This window comes from Phodopus roborovskii, unplaced genomic scaffold (assembly GCF_943737965.1).
Source record: "Phodopus roborovskii unplaced genomic scaffold, PHOROB, whole genome shotgun sequence".
NCBI lineage: Eukaryota > Metazoa > Chordata > Mammalia > Rodentia > Cricetidae > Phodopus > Phodopus roborovskii.
The window spans coordinates 28404708-28420237 of NW_026125281.1; positions in this window are offsets into that span (position 1 = coordinate 28404708).

Sequence of the window (15530 nt, forward strand, 5' to 3'; positions counted from 1 at the left end):
TGTGAATTATAGGCTGGTAATCCTTTGCTCTATGTCTAAAATCCATAGATGAGGGATTCAGTGGCAGGAAGGGTCTGGCCACTGGTCAGGGGACTCAAAGAGGGGGAGGTGGGCAATGTGAATTATAGGCTGGTAATCCTTTGCTCTATGTCTAAAATCCATAGATGAGGGATTCAGTGGCAGGAAGGGTCTGGCCACTGGTCAGGGGACTCAAAGAGGGGGAGGTGGATTGGAGGAGCCCCTGTTACTCACCTCTGTACTGGAGATTGGAGGTGCAAGACAGGAATCAAGATGTACTTTCAGGAGCCAGTAATCACCCACTCAATTGTGTGATCCTTTTCAGGAATAGTTAAGGAAACTCAGCCCTGATGCCTATAAGAATGGCACACAGCTTGCTAGCATCCTGATAGAGACTTATTGTCAATTTGGAATGTACAATGGGAGTTTCATGTACCCTCAAGGTCTAAGCTATATCATTCGAAGATCCCAGTGCACAAAGAGAAGCAAATTTATACAGTTCTTAAAGGGGGTATTGCACTCTGCAATTTATTGATAGAAGTGAAGGCACAATCCTGCTTATGAAATAGGTCTCATAATCAAGGCAGAATGAAGGGATTCATAGCATCAGAGAATAAATGAGAATGCTCATGAAGGAGGAATAAAGAAGGATGAGGAAGAGGGGAGCAGGTACAGAGGAAAAGAAAAGAAACAGCAGACAAAGGAGGAAAAGGAGAAGGAAGAAAGCTGAATGCTCAGAAAAAATATTTAAATATAATGAATAAAGAAAATTTGAACTTAGTTAAAAAGAACAGACAAAATTTTATGGCTATGAAAGGGCAGCCTGTGTATGGTATCACATGGGTTTTTCAGAATTACTATGAAGGTGTTTTTAATTTTTTTCCTTAAATTTAGTAGTTTCTCATTTGATTTTTTTTTTGTTAACCTTTGAATTTTTATTTGTATTACCTGTACATACATACATGACTGTTGTCTGTACAGGTTAAAAAAAATCACAAGATTCTCTAGGACTGACGTTACAGATGGTTGTGCTTGTCATGTGGATAGTGGGAATCAAACTGGCCTCGTCTGGAAGAACAAACAGTGGTCTTAATCACTGAGCCATCCCTCCAGCCGCTTGCTCTATGTCTTAAACTTATCTAATTTAATATCCTGTCATTGACTCTCTTCTTGCCGCTCTTTAGGCTACACTTGACTGTTGCCAATGAATGTCCTGTTCTGTATGAATCCTCCATTGTTGGTCCTCAAATTTGAGTCTGCATCCAAGTTCCTTTGACCATAATTATAAAACAAAACTGGCCCTGATCCCAGTTTCTGATTCAGTGGTTCTGGAATGAGATTTGGGTATCTGTCTTCCTTGACAGTAGTAGCCAAAGATTGAGAAGCCATGATTTGAAAACTACTCCACTAAAACTTACATATGCTCATTCATTGTCTCCATGGAATCTGCTGCTGAAGATATTTCACAAATTCAGGACCATGTTCAAACACTTGCAGTCTTGAGACTGTTTCATATATACTCTGTGGACCTGAAGGATCCAGGTCAGTGGTGTATTCACTTCCTATCTGTCCTGTTAGGGTTTGGATCTTAAATATTGCCAAAGTTCCATGTATTAAAAGTTTGGTTACCAGCATCTGGTGAAATTAGAGGTTATGGAAAACCTAAGAGGTTTAGTCTAGTGGGAGAAAGGTGGGTCATTGAGGACATTACCTTGAATGAGATATTGGAGATATTGGGACTCTGGCCACATCTCTCTTTCCAGCCACCATAAGGCAAGTGGCTTTAGTCCACAGCCTACCACGCCTAAACACTCAACTCATCACATCTTGATGGGGGAGGTCCTTCTGTGTGCTGTGAATATATATTTTTCTTATTGGTTGATGAATGAAGCTATTTCAGCCAATGGGCAGGCAGGACTTAGCCATGCAGGAAGGATAGGCAGGGCTGCCAGACTAGGAGAATTCTGGGAAGAGGAATGCAGAGAATGAGTCACTGAGGAGACACCATGTAGCTGCCAAAGGAGTAACATGCATTATGGGTAAGCCACAGCCTCATGGCAATACACAGTTTAGTAGATAATTAAGAGAGAGCTAGCCAATAAGGAGCCTGAGCCAAATAGTTTATAATTAATACAAGCCTCTGTGTATTTATTGGGACTAAATGCCCATGGGGCCAGGTGGAACAGAAACTACATCTTAAACATATCTCAGAATAATGGATCCAACTCACCAAGGACTTCAGCAAACCCTCTGAAACTGTGAGTGGAAGTAAACCTTTCACTACATAAGATGATGTGGGATATTTTGATGGCACTCCAATACTACCAAGACTGCCAATAAAGTTAAACCTTGACTCAGTGGGTGGATCCCATGACTAGCTAACTATAATTGTTCACAGAGAAGCCAGCAATTTGGATAGACAAGATGCAGAGGAAGGAAAGGGTGAGTACTTGAATTTGGTGCTTCCTTTTGGTTTGGGGATGAATGAAGAGATATGGGTATCAGGAGAAAAAACAAGGTCAGCTGATTGCTTCTCAGATTCTCTGATCTAGCAGGTTTTCACTCTCACTTCTGATTTCCAAATCTTTGTTGGTAATTAGAATGATAGAGACTTAAAAGTTTAAACCTACATATCATGCCTCCAGCAGACTCTGGGATACAAGACTGGAAAGGCCCTGCAGCCTGTGGTCTGAGTGTCTTGCATTTTTGTAGGGTGTGGGACAACAGAAGATAATTAAAATATCAGTAGATTCATGTGCAGCTGCTTAGCTGACAGAACTCTATCAAGATAATATAGCATTTACTTTTCTCATTAATGTGAAAAACACCTGATGTAAAGGATTTATGGGAGGAAAGGTTTCTTTTGTCTGACAGGCTGAGGATACAGTTCTTAGCAAGTGAGACGTGATGGAAAGGGTGGGAGTCAGCTGCACGTACCACATGGGCAGTCAGAAATGCCCAGAGGTTTCATTCTAGGTGATCCTATATCCTATCCAGTTGGCTATCAATATTAAGAGCTGTGGGGAGCATATATGGAATCCACTCCATTTTGCCACATATTCAGGGAGCTCAGAGCATTTCTATTGTCCTTAAGACAGTTGCTTTTCTTGGGCCTCAGTGGTGAATGGCTCTTATCTAAATAACAATAGGCTGGGGCCCAGACAGGTTTACACTCACCCTGGAGTACCTTAGGGATTAGGGATAAGAGGTAGTAGCTGCTGTTTGCTCTTTATACATAATAATAGGAGTTCTCTGCAATTGACCTATCCTTTGGTTGATTGCTTAAATTTGGAGGTGTGAACTAAACAGGGCATTCAGGATAGACTGAATCTGCTGTCTCAATGACTATCCTGTGTTTCCTCATCCACACTCCCTGATTCAGGAATGGACCAGGGGCCACTGGGCATGTTCTGATTGCAGCCCTGCAGAGGCAGCTTCTGACAAAGCACCAGAGTTGTTTCTCTCCTGTATTTTGTCATAGTAACAGAGTTGACATGTATCTGTTAGTTCCCAAGGCATTTAACAGCACAGTTCTTCTAATGGTCTTGAATTCAGTTCTCAGTAACCACATAGTGGCACACAACTATCTCTAACAGTATCCATGTCTTCTTCTGTCATGCAGGCATACATGCAAAGAGAGCACTCCGTTACTTCTCCTTTTAGACTTCACAAAACAAATGTGGTCCAGGCCCATCTACCTTTTGGCTTGTACTCCACGCCTTCCAGTCTCACCTGCATGCCCTGGGACCTTGAGAAGAAGGCAGGGACTTCTGACTTTTGAGCTCTACTCTCCTTCTATTTATTGGTCCTCTTTTCTGAGGAATCTTTCATTCTGTCTTCATCACACACTCTTCTCTAGTGAGTGTTCTCATTTCTCATGCCCTTGGCATTAGAGAATTTCAGAAATGCATCAACTAACACAAGTATTACAAAGCAATTAAAATTACGATTTAAATTTAACTTCAGGGTGTTTTTGAAAGACCCGTGGAGGGCGTGGACCCTCACACCCCAACTCAGGAAAGGCAAACCCCCCAAATCACTCACAAGAAGCAGTCTTGATGCAAAAGCATGAGGTCTTTTATATTCCAGTGCACTGGGATCTGCAGCCACACTCCACGTGGGGTAGAGGACTGGAAACCCTGGGTACAGGGTTCAGACAGCTTTTATAGGGTTACAACAAAGCCCACACATCACAAACCAATCATCTCATAGCATCCAGTGTGGACCAATTAATTTGAACTATCCAAGCCCACTCTTAGCCCAGGAAGTCTGCTTTCGCTAGGGCTTCTGGGTAGTGTGGCACGGCTCATTTCCTGTTCTCAATCACTCACAGGTGCAGTCGGTAAACCTCCCTGTCGTAAACAGTCAAGAATGACCTTTTGCCTACCCACTGCTAGGGGGCAGAGTCTAGGGAAAATTAGGCTAAATTTTTCCATCCTTACATTTTTAAGGTTGATTTTATAGATTAGACAACAAATTTGAACGCTATTAGCCTAAACCCAGCTTGACTGCAACCTGTCTCTCTAGAAATGCAAATATTATCAACTGTGCAAAGAAAACAATACGATAACATATAAGTTAAAAAATAATATGCAAGCACATTCCCCATGGAGGGATATTCCCTTAGCCTAGAGACATGAGGGAAGGCCTAGACCCTACCCCAAATGACTTGACAGATTTTGATGATCCCTCCTGGAAGGCCTCATCCTCCCTGGGGAGTGGATGACGAATGGGATGGGTGCTGTGGGTGGGAGGGTGGGGGGGGGCTTGGGAGGGTGTGAGGGAGAAGAAACTTGTAAATAAGAAAAATATATATAAAAAAATGTAAAAATAGAGAAAGAAAAGAAAGCAGGCCAAGAAAGCCATGAGAGTCAAAAACCAGTAATCAACTCTGATCCATGGCCATTGTTTTAGCTCCTGCCTCCAGATTCCTGGCCTGTTTGAGTTTGTGTCCTGACTTCCTTTGATAATGAAGTTTGATATGGAAGTGCAAGTCAAATATACCCTTTCCTTTCCATGTTGCTACAGTCACTGTTTTATCACAGCAATAGCAACCCTATCTAAGGCACTACGAATATTATCAAAGTAGTTAATAAATACTTTTAATGAATGCATAAATTATTCTACTAAAATTGCAAACCCCTGAGTTATTTGATGACATTGGTCAAAGTTTAGGAACAAGAAGCACATTAATGTGGGTAGTCATTGGGACATATTTAAAAGGTAGTATACTACGACAGAGATTGCATTGTTAGGGTGGAGTAATCATTAGCAAACAGAAAGCTGGGTTTATGCCCAGGAAGGTTGGACTCTGATCCAAACTAATTAAGGTTTATGAAACAGCACTTTAAACATATTGTCTTCATTGCTTACCTTTTAATGAATGAATGGATAAAGAAGATAGGGAATATACATAGGATGGAATAGTATTCAACCATAGAAAATAATCAAGTTCTGGCATTTGTAACCATTTGGATAGATAGCGAACATTACATCAAGTAGGACAAGCTTGGCAAGACAAACACTCCATGTTGTCATTCACATGTGGAAGGAAGAGTTGGCTTCACACAGTGGTGAGTGCCAGTGCCTGAACAGAGACTAGATGAAGGCAGGGAAGTACATGAATATATTAGGTAGAAGAGGGGAATTTTTCCACCTTTATTTTTTTACCTTATATATTATTTCTTTTATATTTTAAAAACAGTTTAATTTAAATAGAATTACATTACTTTATCTACTCCTTTTCTTCCCTCCAGTTGATCTACACCACTGTACGACAGGAATGATTGACAAACAAATAAATAAATAAATAAATAAATAAATAAATAACTAAATAAATAAATTGCATACTTAGGAAAGAAAATTAGAATGTTTCCCCAAACAAAGAAATGATAAGATTTGGAAGGTAGTGAATAATCCAGTTTCCATGATCTGCTGATTGCATATTGAGTTTATATACTCAAAAAGCACATTGTACTCTATAAATACTTATGGTTATTACATGTCAATTAAAATTTTAGTGGAAATAAATGATTGAGGCATACACAGAATTTACTTGAAAAAATATAAAATACCTTGTTAAAATGGAACAAAAGTCTAATAATGTAATTTTCTTATAATTAAGTATTGAATCAAAATATATTATGCATCCAAAGAAGTGTGAGGTTGTAATCCATGCCAAGAGAGAGCAGAAAATAGACAAAAGATGTTTTCTAAGGAGACAGAGGAGACTGGATCCTGAGCACAGGTGAGAAGGTCAGCCTTAGATATGACAGAGAACCCAGCATTGTAGCAAGAGTAAAGGATTTAAGAAACCTCTGGGGAAAAGGATTTCTATTTTTGTTTCCACAGAAAATGAAAAGATGTGGATTCCTTCCAGACTAATGTGGTTTGATCACGCCAGAGTGCCTGAAACAGAGTACAAGGTGATCCTACATTCAAAACAGCTGGACAAAACAGCCCTACAGACTACAGCCAGGATATCTGAATCTTCTTCGAATCCCCCCAAGAGAGCGCCCCTTACCAGCAGGAAGTAGCTTGGAAAGAACGACGCCCAAATTCCCAAATATTGTGTATAAATGTTTGTTTTCATTTAATTGGACTTTGTTATATAAAATTAAATAAATAAAAAAAAGAAACCTCATAACAAAGGCAATGGCTTCAGTCAGTAGAGACTTCTTCCTCATAAAAAGTTCTGTACTTTTATTGTGAATTTTCTCTTTGCTGAGTAATACAAACGAATACTATATGGGTGTAGAAAAAAGAGTCTGTTGGTAAGCATAACAGAATTAGCAGTAAATAGTGCATCCCACTTAAAGCCTAGGAACATGCTCACAAAGTCATTGCCTACAAAGGTATGTGGTTTCTCTAGAGGGAGATATATAGGCATTTTGTCATCACTATGAAAAGTACCCAGCGAGAAACAACACAAGGAAAGAAAGATTATATTTGACTTCTAGCTTAAAGAAATGAAATCAAGCATAACAGAAGAGCATGGCAGAGAAGCAGGAGGCAGCTGGTGACATTGCATCTACAGAAAGGAAGGCAAGAGCTAAGGAAGTTGCACTAATTAACTTTCTCTATTTTTATTCAGTCTGGGGCCCTGACCCATGAAATTGTATCCCCATATTTAGGGTGGGTCTTTTTACCTAAATTACTCTAATCTAGATAATCCTTCATAGTCATGCCCAGAGATCTGTTTGTGTGATGCTTCAAAGTTCAATCAAATTAAAAATCAAGGTTAGGTTACAACATAGCTCTAACTTTTGTCAATTTGACACCCAAACATACCACCTTTAATCTACAGCTTCCACTTGTTATCCCTATAAGCTGATGGTCATTTTATAATGCAAAATTTATTCATACAAACTTCAAAAGACCCCCTAGTCTTTAACAATTTCAATATTGTTGGAATAAAAAAAAAATCTCTTCTGAGGCTCAAGCTAATCTTTTAATTGTGAATTTCTGTAACAGCCAAAAACACGTTATGAACAATATACAAATAAAAATGGGCTATGTCTAGATATAGACATAAATGTAGATATTTTGCATATACACATACATATATGTACATAATATATAAAAGAAAAAGAAAAAAGAGTTTATCAACATAAGTATGGCAAAGGCATGGAAGAGGTATGATGGAGGAAAGATAGGGTAGACTGGAAGAAGGGAACAGGAAGAGTGATATAATTCTATTTCAATTGAAAATATTAAAGAAAACCATCAAGTTATATAGTTCTAATACACAATGACACACAATAAACATTCTCATTATAAAAAGAGAAACGGGGAACACGTCATGGAAAGACAGGGCCAAAGCAAGACTAAGTCCCAGCAGAGCAAAACCAAAACCTCCAGCTATATGCATTTCACAAAGCATCTTGGACCCATGATGGAATTTTATAGCTTCCAAAAAACATAGGTAGGTTCATCCTTCCAGTTCATCTGACTTCAATGTGCAACCTCTCTTTTGATCCAGATGGAAAGGTTAGCTTCAGGTATTACAGGAAATATCACTCTAATCTAAAAAATGTAGAGGATAGAAGAAACATAATAAATGGCTACTTGGAATCACTCAACTCTTCTTTGCTGTATAACTGCTTCATACATGCATACTTCATATCATAAGATAGAAGCATGGTTCTAGTGTCTCTAATATCTAGAGGTTTCCATTGTAACTTAGTCTTTACCTGTTTGCAATGGTCCCTTGGAACCTAATTGCAGGGACTCTGAACCTTCCATACATTGTATGGCTACAGTAATTCTCTGGAACTGTGGAGTGAAATTCCATAATACCCTCACTCTTGAATCTTTTAGGCCTGCTAAATCATCATTGTGTACATGAAACTTATGAATTCTCCTGCCAGCTTGATATGGATCCTGCTTCTTGTACATCACTTATGGTAGCCGTTGGATGCTGACACTGTGGACAATACCCTAAGCAGTTTGTTTTCATGATCAGGCAACCCTTTCAGCAAGTTCATAGTTTAGGCCCTCTTTTCAAGTTAACTTGCATTTTTAGAAGAGTGAGCCTTTGATGGTTGGGGTCTTGACCTCATTCCTATTATTTCATGTTAAAGCAGTGATATCTGTTTATCATGCCTATTGCCCTATGTTAAAGCAAGGCTTTATGTTTTTCATAGCATCTCTCACAGTACACACCTTGGTTACAACATTGAACTTGCTTGAGCTCTCTTCCTTGAAGAAACTGTGTGTTGTTTCTGTCTTTCTGCAATGACTTATAGATTTTCACTGTAGACTTGGATAATATTGGTCAACAATAACCATGTCACAACCTGAATTCTATCCCTCCTGGAAATTCCCTCTACTAAACCAATTAGTTCATTACTCCAGAACTCAGCTTCACTCAAGTTTTCAAAGTTCTTCATTAATCAGAATGAAGTCATATTCTATGCCAAAGCATATACTTAATAATTCCTAGACCAGTTACCAATTGAGTCCTGTTTCCTCAGAAATATCATGAGCCATATTTATGCCATTCCCTCATTTCTCTTGACGTTCCAATCTTGCAAATTCACTTTGTATACCATTTACCAGTGTTTCTGATAATCTCCTAACCAAAAAACCAAGGCCAGACCCAGATGGATTTAGTGCAAAATTCTAACAGAAATTCGAAGAAGTGCTAACACCAATACTTTTCAAATTGTTCCACATAATAGAAACAGAAGGAAAATTACCAAACTCTTTTTATGAGGCTACAATTAGACTGATAATAAAAACACACAAGGACACAACTAAGGAAGAGAATTACAGACCAATTCCCTCATGAACATGAAAAAATAATAAAATACTGGCAAACCAAATTCAAGAACACATCAGAAAAATTATCCACCATGACCAAATAGGATTCATCCAACGTGAGGATGGTACAACATATGAATATGAAAATCTGTCAATGTAATCCACCATATAAATAAACTGAAATAAAAAAAATAAAAATGCATGATCATCTTACTAGATGTTGAAAAACTGTTTAACAATATTCAACACTCCATGATAAAGGTCTTAGAGAGTGGGGATACAAGGAACATAGCTAAACATAATAAAGGCAATATATAGTAACCCAACAGCCAACATAAAATTAAATGGAGAGAAATTCAAAGTACTTCCACTGAAATCAGGAACAAGACAAGGGTGTATACTCTCCATATCTATTCAACGTTAGTACTTGAAGTTTTAGCTATAGCAATAAGATAACAAAAGGAGATAAAAATGATCCAAATTGGAAAGTAAGTCAAACTGTCAATATTTGCTGATGACATGATAGTTTACATAACTACTCCCAAAATTCTACCAGAGAGCTCCTACAGCTAATAAACACTTTCAGAAAAGTGGCAGGATACAAGAATAACTCAAAAAAATCAGTAGCTCTCCTATGTACAGATGCCAAATGGGCTGAGAAGGAAATCAGAGAAACATCATACTTTACAATAGCCACAAATATCATAAAATATCTTGGGGCAACTCTACCCAAACAAATGAAACACCTTTGTGACAAGAATTTCAAGTCTTTAAAGAAAGAAGTTAAAGAAGATATCAGAAAATGGAAGGATTGCCCATGCTCTTGGATAGTAGAATCATCATAGTAAAAATGGCAATCCTACCAAAAATAATCTACAGACTCCAAGCAATCCCCATCAAAATGCCAGCATAACACTTCACAGACCTTGAAAGAACAATACTCAACTTTACATGGAAAAACAAAAATCCCAGGATAGTCAAAACTATCCTGTACAATAAAGGATCATCTGGAGGTATCACCATCCTGAACTTCAAGCTCTACTATAAAGCTATAGTAATGAAAACAGCTTGGTATTGGCATAAAAATAGACAGATAGAGCAATGGAATGAAATTGAAGGCCCCATATCAACCCACAGACCTATGAACACCTAATTTTTGGCAAAGAAGCTAAAATTATAAAATGGAAAAAAGAAAATATATTCAACAAATGGTACTGATATAACCGGCTATCCACATGTAGAAGAATGGCAATAGATTCATATCTATTGCCATGTACAAAATTCAAGTCCAAATAATCAACATCCCCAATATAAATCCATCCACACTGAACCTGATAAAAGAAAAAGTGGGAAATACATATGAACACATAGGCAGGCACAGGAGACCATTTCCTAAATATAACACCAGTAACACAGACTCTGAGAGCAACAATTGAAAAATGGGACCTCTTGAAATCAAGATGCTTATGTAAAACAAAGGACATGGTCAACAAGACAAAACAGCTCCCTTCTGAATAGGAAAAGATCTTCAGCAAGCCCACATTTGACAGAGGGCTGATCTTCAAAATATGCAAAGAACTCAAGAAACTAGAAATCAAACTACAAAATAATTAAATAAAAATGAGGTACAGATCTAAATAGAGAATTCTCAACCGAACAATCTCAAATGGCAGAAAGGAAATACTCAATATCCTTAGTCATCAGGGAAATGCAAATCAAAACCACTCTGAGATTCAATCTTACACTGATCAGAATGGCGAAAATCAAAACACTAATGACAGCTTATGCTGGAGAGGATGTGGAGAAAGGGAATATTTCCCCATTGCTGGTAGGAGTGCAAACTTGTACAGATACTGTGTAAATAAGTATGGTTATTTTTCAGAAAATTAGGAATCAACCTGCCTCAAGTGTCTGCAATTCCACTGTTGGACTCATACCCAAAGGATGCACATTCACACCACAAGGACATTTGCTCATCTATGTTCATTATTATTTGTAATAGCTAGGTCTTGGAAACAACCTAGATGCCTCTCAGTTGAAGAATGGATAAAGAAAATGTGGTGTGTTTACTCAGTGGTAAGAAATAATGGCATTCTAAAATTCACGAACAAATGCACGTGAGGTAACTCAAAGCAAAAAAAAAAAAAAAAAAAAAAAAAAAAAAAAAGACAAATATAGTATGTACTCACTCATAAGTGGATACAAGACATAAAGCAAAAGATACCCAGCCTACAATCCACAACCCCAGAAAAGCTAGAACACTCTTCCAGAAACATAAGCAGATACAGAAATCTAACCAGTGGGCCAAGCTCCTGTAGTATAATCAAAGTGAGGGAGGATCAAAAATATTAACAAAGGAGTCAAGCCCATTATGGGGAAACCCACAGAATCTGCTGACCCAAGCTAGTGAGAGATCACTGACTCAGATCTGACAAATGGGAACCTGAATAAGACCAAACTAGACTCCATTAATATAGGTGACAATGGTGTGACTGGGACAATATATGAGGCTACTGGCAGTTGGTCCAAGACCTAACACTAAGGCACAAACTGACTTAGTGGAGCCCATTCTATATGGAGAACCATGCCAAGTTTAGACACAGGGTGTGGGGTGGAGAGATGCCTAGGTGATGGGACAGATTTAGTAGACTTCTTATGGGAGGCCTTACCCTCTCCATGGAGCAGATGGGAGGAGGGGAAAAGTGGAGGGAGTGGGTGGGAGGAAAGAAGGGAGGGAAAACCGGGATTGGAATGTAAAAAATAAATTATTAAAGGAGTGTTTCTGTCCCCATGTTCCAAACTGTTTTGCATTGATCCTGAAAAACACTTCAAAATGCCTAAGAACCGTGGTCAAGATCATCACAATAGTCTCATTGCTTGGCTTTAATTTTCTGTGTTAGTTACTTTCATTATTGCATTGATAAAATATTGGACAAAGGAAAACTTTTTTTTTTGTTTGAAGCAGTCTTTTTTTTAATTTCTTCTTTTTAAATTTTATATAACCAAGTCCATTTAAATGAAAACAGACATTTATAGACAATATTTGGGAATTTGGGCATTGTTCTTTCCAAACTACTTCCTGCTGGTAAGGGGCTCTGTCATGGGGGATTCAAAGAAGATTCAGAAATCCTGGCTGTAGTCTGTAAGGCTGCTATGTTCCAGCTATTTTGAATGTAGGATCACCTGGTACTCTGTTTCAGGAGGTCTGGCTTGATCAAACCACATTAGTCTGGAAGGAATCCACATCTTTTCATTTTCTGTGGAAACAAAAATAGAAATACTTTTCCCCAGTAACTTGCCCATGAACTTAAATTTTGGAGTCAAAGCATTTTTTTTTTAAATTTGATTTATTATTGTAAATGTTGATCCCAGTTCCCTCTCCCACCCTCCCTCCCTCCCTCCCTTCCTCCCTCTCTCCTTCCCTCCCTTTTACCCTCTCTGCCCTCTAACATGCACTCTAACCACCCTCCCCTCCCATCCCCCCATCCCAATTCCATATGTAGGGGAATGCTATCCAGTTGGGGTCATGTAGGTCTGACAGGTCATGTGAAGTAGGGACTAGGGCTTCTTTCCTGTTTCTAGATTAAGGCAGTTATCCCTCCATGGGGAATGTGTTCCCAAGGTCCTTTTGTGCACCAGGGATACATCCTGGCTCCACTGTCTGAGGTCCCTTAGACTGCTCAGTCCTTCTGGCTGAGACCCATATTCAGGGGGGCCCATTAGCTCCTCCTTGTTCAGGTAAGCTGTCTCTATGTGCTTCTGCCACCTGGTCTTGTCCTCTCCATCTGCATCTGAGTTCTACTTTGAATCAGTGTTTATGTATGGGTGTTTGCTCCCGTTTCCAACAGGTATTAGTTGAGGGCTCCATGGATAAGTTAGTTGTTGATCTCATTCTCCAGGAAGGGCATTTATGGTAGCCTTTCCTCAGAAGCTCAAATTATTATTTGGCAGCAGTCTTGTAGTTCTTTAGACCTTTCTTTGTGTTCAATTTTATCTTCAAACTAATATTGGCTCCCTCTTTTCTGTTCTCTCTCTCTCTCTCTCTCTCTCTCTCTCTCTCTCTCTCTCTCTCTCTCTCTCTCTCTGTCTCTCTCTTTCCTGTCTCTTCTATTCCTAACCAGGCTCAATCTTCCTGGTCACACATGTTTTCCTTTCCTCCCCCTTGTTTTCTCCTACTTCTCTCACCATTCGCTGCCCCCCCCCACTTCCCCTGAGCTCTGGGGGACTTGTCCCTTACCAGTTCTGTGAGGGACTTTATATGAATATCTTAAAATACACCTTGTATCATAGTTCCTCTGGTGGTTTGAATTATAGGCTGGTGATCCTTTGATCTAGGTCTAAAATCCATATATGAGTGAGTACAGACTGTGTTCCTCTTTTTGTGACTGGGTTACCTCATTCAGGATGGTTTCTTCAAGTGCCATCCACTTGCCTGCGAATTTCAAGATACCATTATTTTTTTCTGCAGAGTAGGATTCCATGGTGTAGATGTGCCACAATCTTCATTAACCATTCTTCCATTGAGGGGCATCTAGGTTGCTTCCAGGTTCTTGCTATTACAAATAGTACTGCTATGAACATAGTTGAACGGATGTCTTTGTTGCATTGATGTGAATACTTTGGGTATATGCCTAAGAGGGGGATTGCCGGGTCCTGTGGTAAACTAATTCCCATTTTCCTGAGGAACTGACATACTGATCTCCAAAATGTCTGTATGAATTTGCACCCCCACCAGCAGAGGATGAGTGTTCCCTTTTCTCCACATCCTCTCCAACCTAAGTCATCATTGGTGTTTCTAATTTTAGCCATTCTGGCAGGAGTAAGATGTTATCTCAAAGTTGTTTTGATTTGCATTTCCCTGATAGCTAAGGATGTGGAGCATTTTCTTAAGTGTCTTTCAGCCTTTTTGATTTCCTCTATTGACAATTCTTTCTTCAGTTCTGTATCCCATTTTTTAATAGGGTTATTTGGTGTTTTGTTGACTAGTTTCTTGAGTTCCTTGTATATTTTGGAGATCAGCCCTTTGTCGGATATAGGATTGGTGAAAATCTTTTCCCAGTCTGTGGGCTGCCATTTGGTCTTGTCCACTGTGTCCTTTGCCTTACAGAAGCTTCTAAGTTTGAAAAGGTCCCATTTATTAGTTGTTTTTCTTAGTGTCTGTGCAATGGAGTTATGTGCAGGAAGCAGTCTCCTATACCAATTTCTTCAAGGGTACCTCCTATTTTCTCTTCTAAGAGGTTCAATGTGGCTGGATTGATGTTGAGGTCTTTGATCCATTTAGACTTGTGTTTTGTGCATGGCAACAGACTTGGGTCTATCTGCAGTCTTTTACACACCCTCATCCAATTGTGCCAGCACCATTTGTTGAAGATGCTGTTCTTGCCCCATTGTATAATTTAGCTGTTTTGTCAAAAACCAGGTGTTCATAGGTGTTATGGGTTAATATCAGGATTTTCAATTCGATTCCATTGGTCTACCTGTCTATTTTTATGCCAATACCAGGCTGTTTTCATAACTATAGATCTGTAGTAGAGCTTAAAGTCAAGAATGGTGATGCCTCCTGAAGTTCTTTTATTGTTTAGTGATGTTTTGGCTATTCTGGGTCTTTTGTTTTTCCATATAAAGTTGATTATTATCCTTTCAAGATCAGTGAAGAATTGTGGTGGGATTTTAATGGGGATTGCATTGAATCTGTAGATTGCTTTTGGCAAGATTGCCATTTTTACTATGTTTATCCTACCTATCCAAGAGCATGGGAGATCTTTCCATTTTCTGGTATCTTCTTTAATTTCTTTCTTTAGAGCCACAAAGTTCTTATTATATAGGTCTTTTACTTGTTTGGTAAGTGTTACACCAAGATACTTTATGTTGCTTGTGGCTATTGTAAAGGGTGATGTTTCTCTGATTTCTTTCTCCTGACAAAAGAAAACTTAAAGGAAGAAGTTTAGCTTTAGTTTCCAAGTTGAGTGGATACAGTCCATCATTCCCTTGTGGAGATACAGGCATAGAAGCAGGAGACAGCTGATCACATTGTGTTCACACACAGGAAGCAGAGAATAATGAATGCCATGCTCAGTTTACTGTTGTCTATTTCTTCTAAGTGAGGTCCCCAAGTATAGAAAGGTACCATCCATATATAGTTTAAACCATCCTACCTCAGTTAACCTTACCTATGCAATCCCTGGTGAACATGCTCAGACACTTGTTTACATGGTGACTTTAAGTGCCATGAAGTTGACAATCAGGGT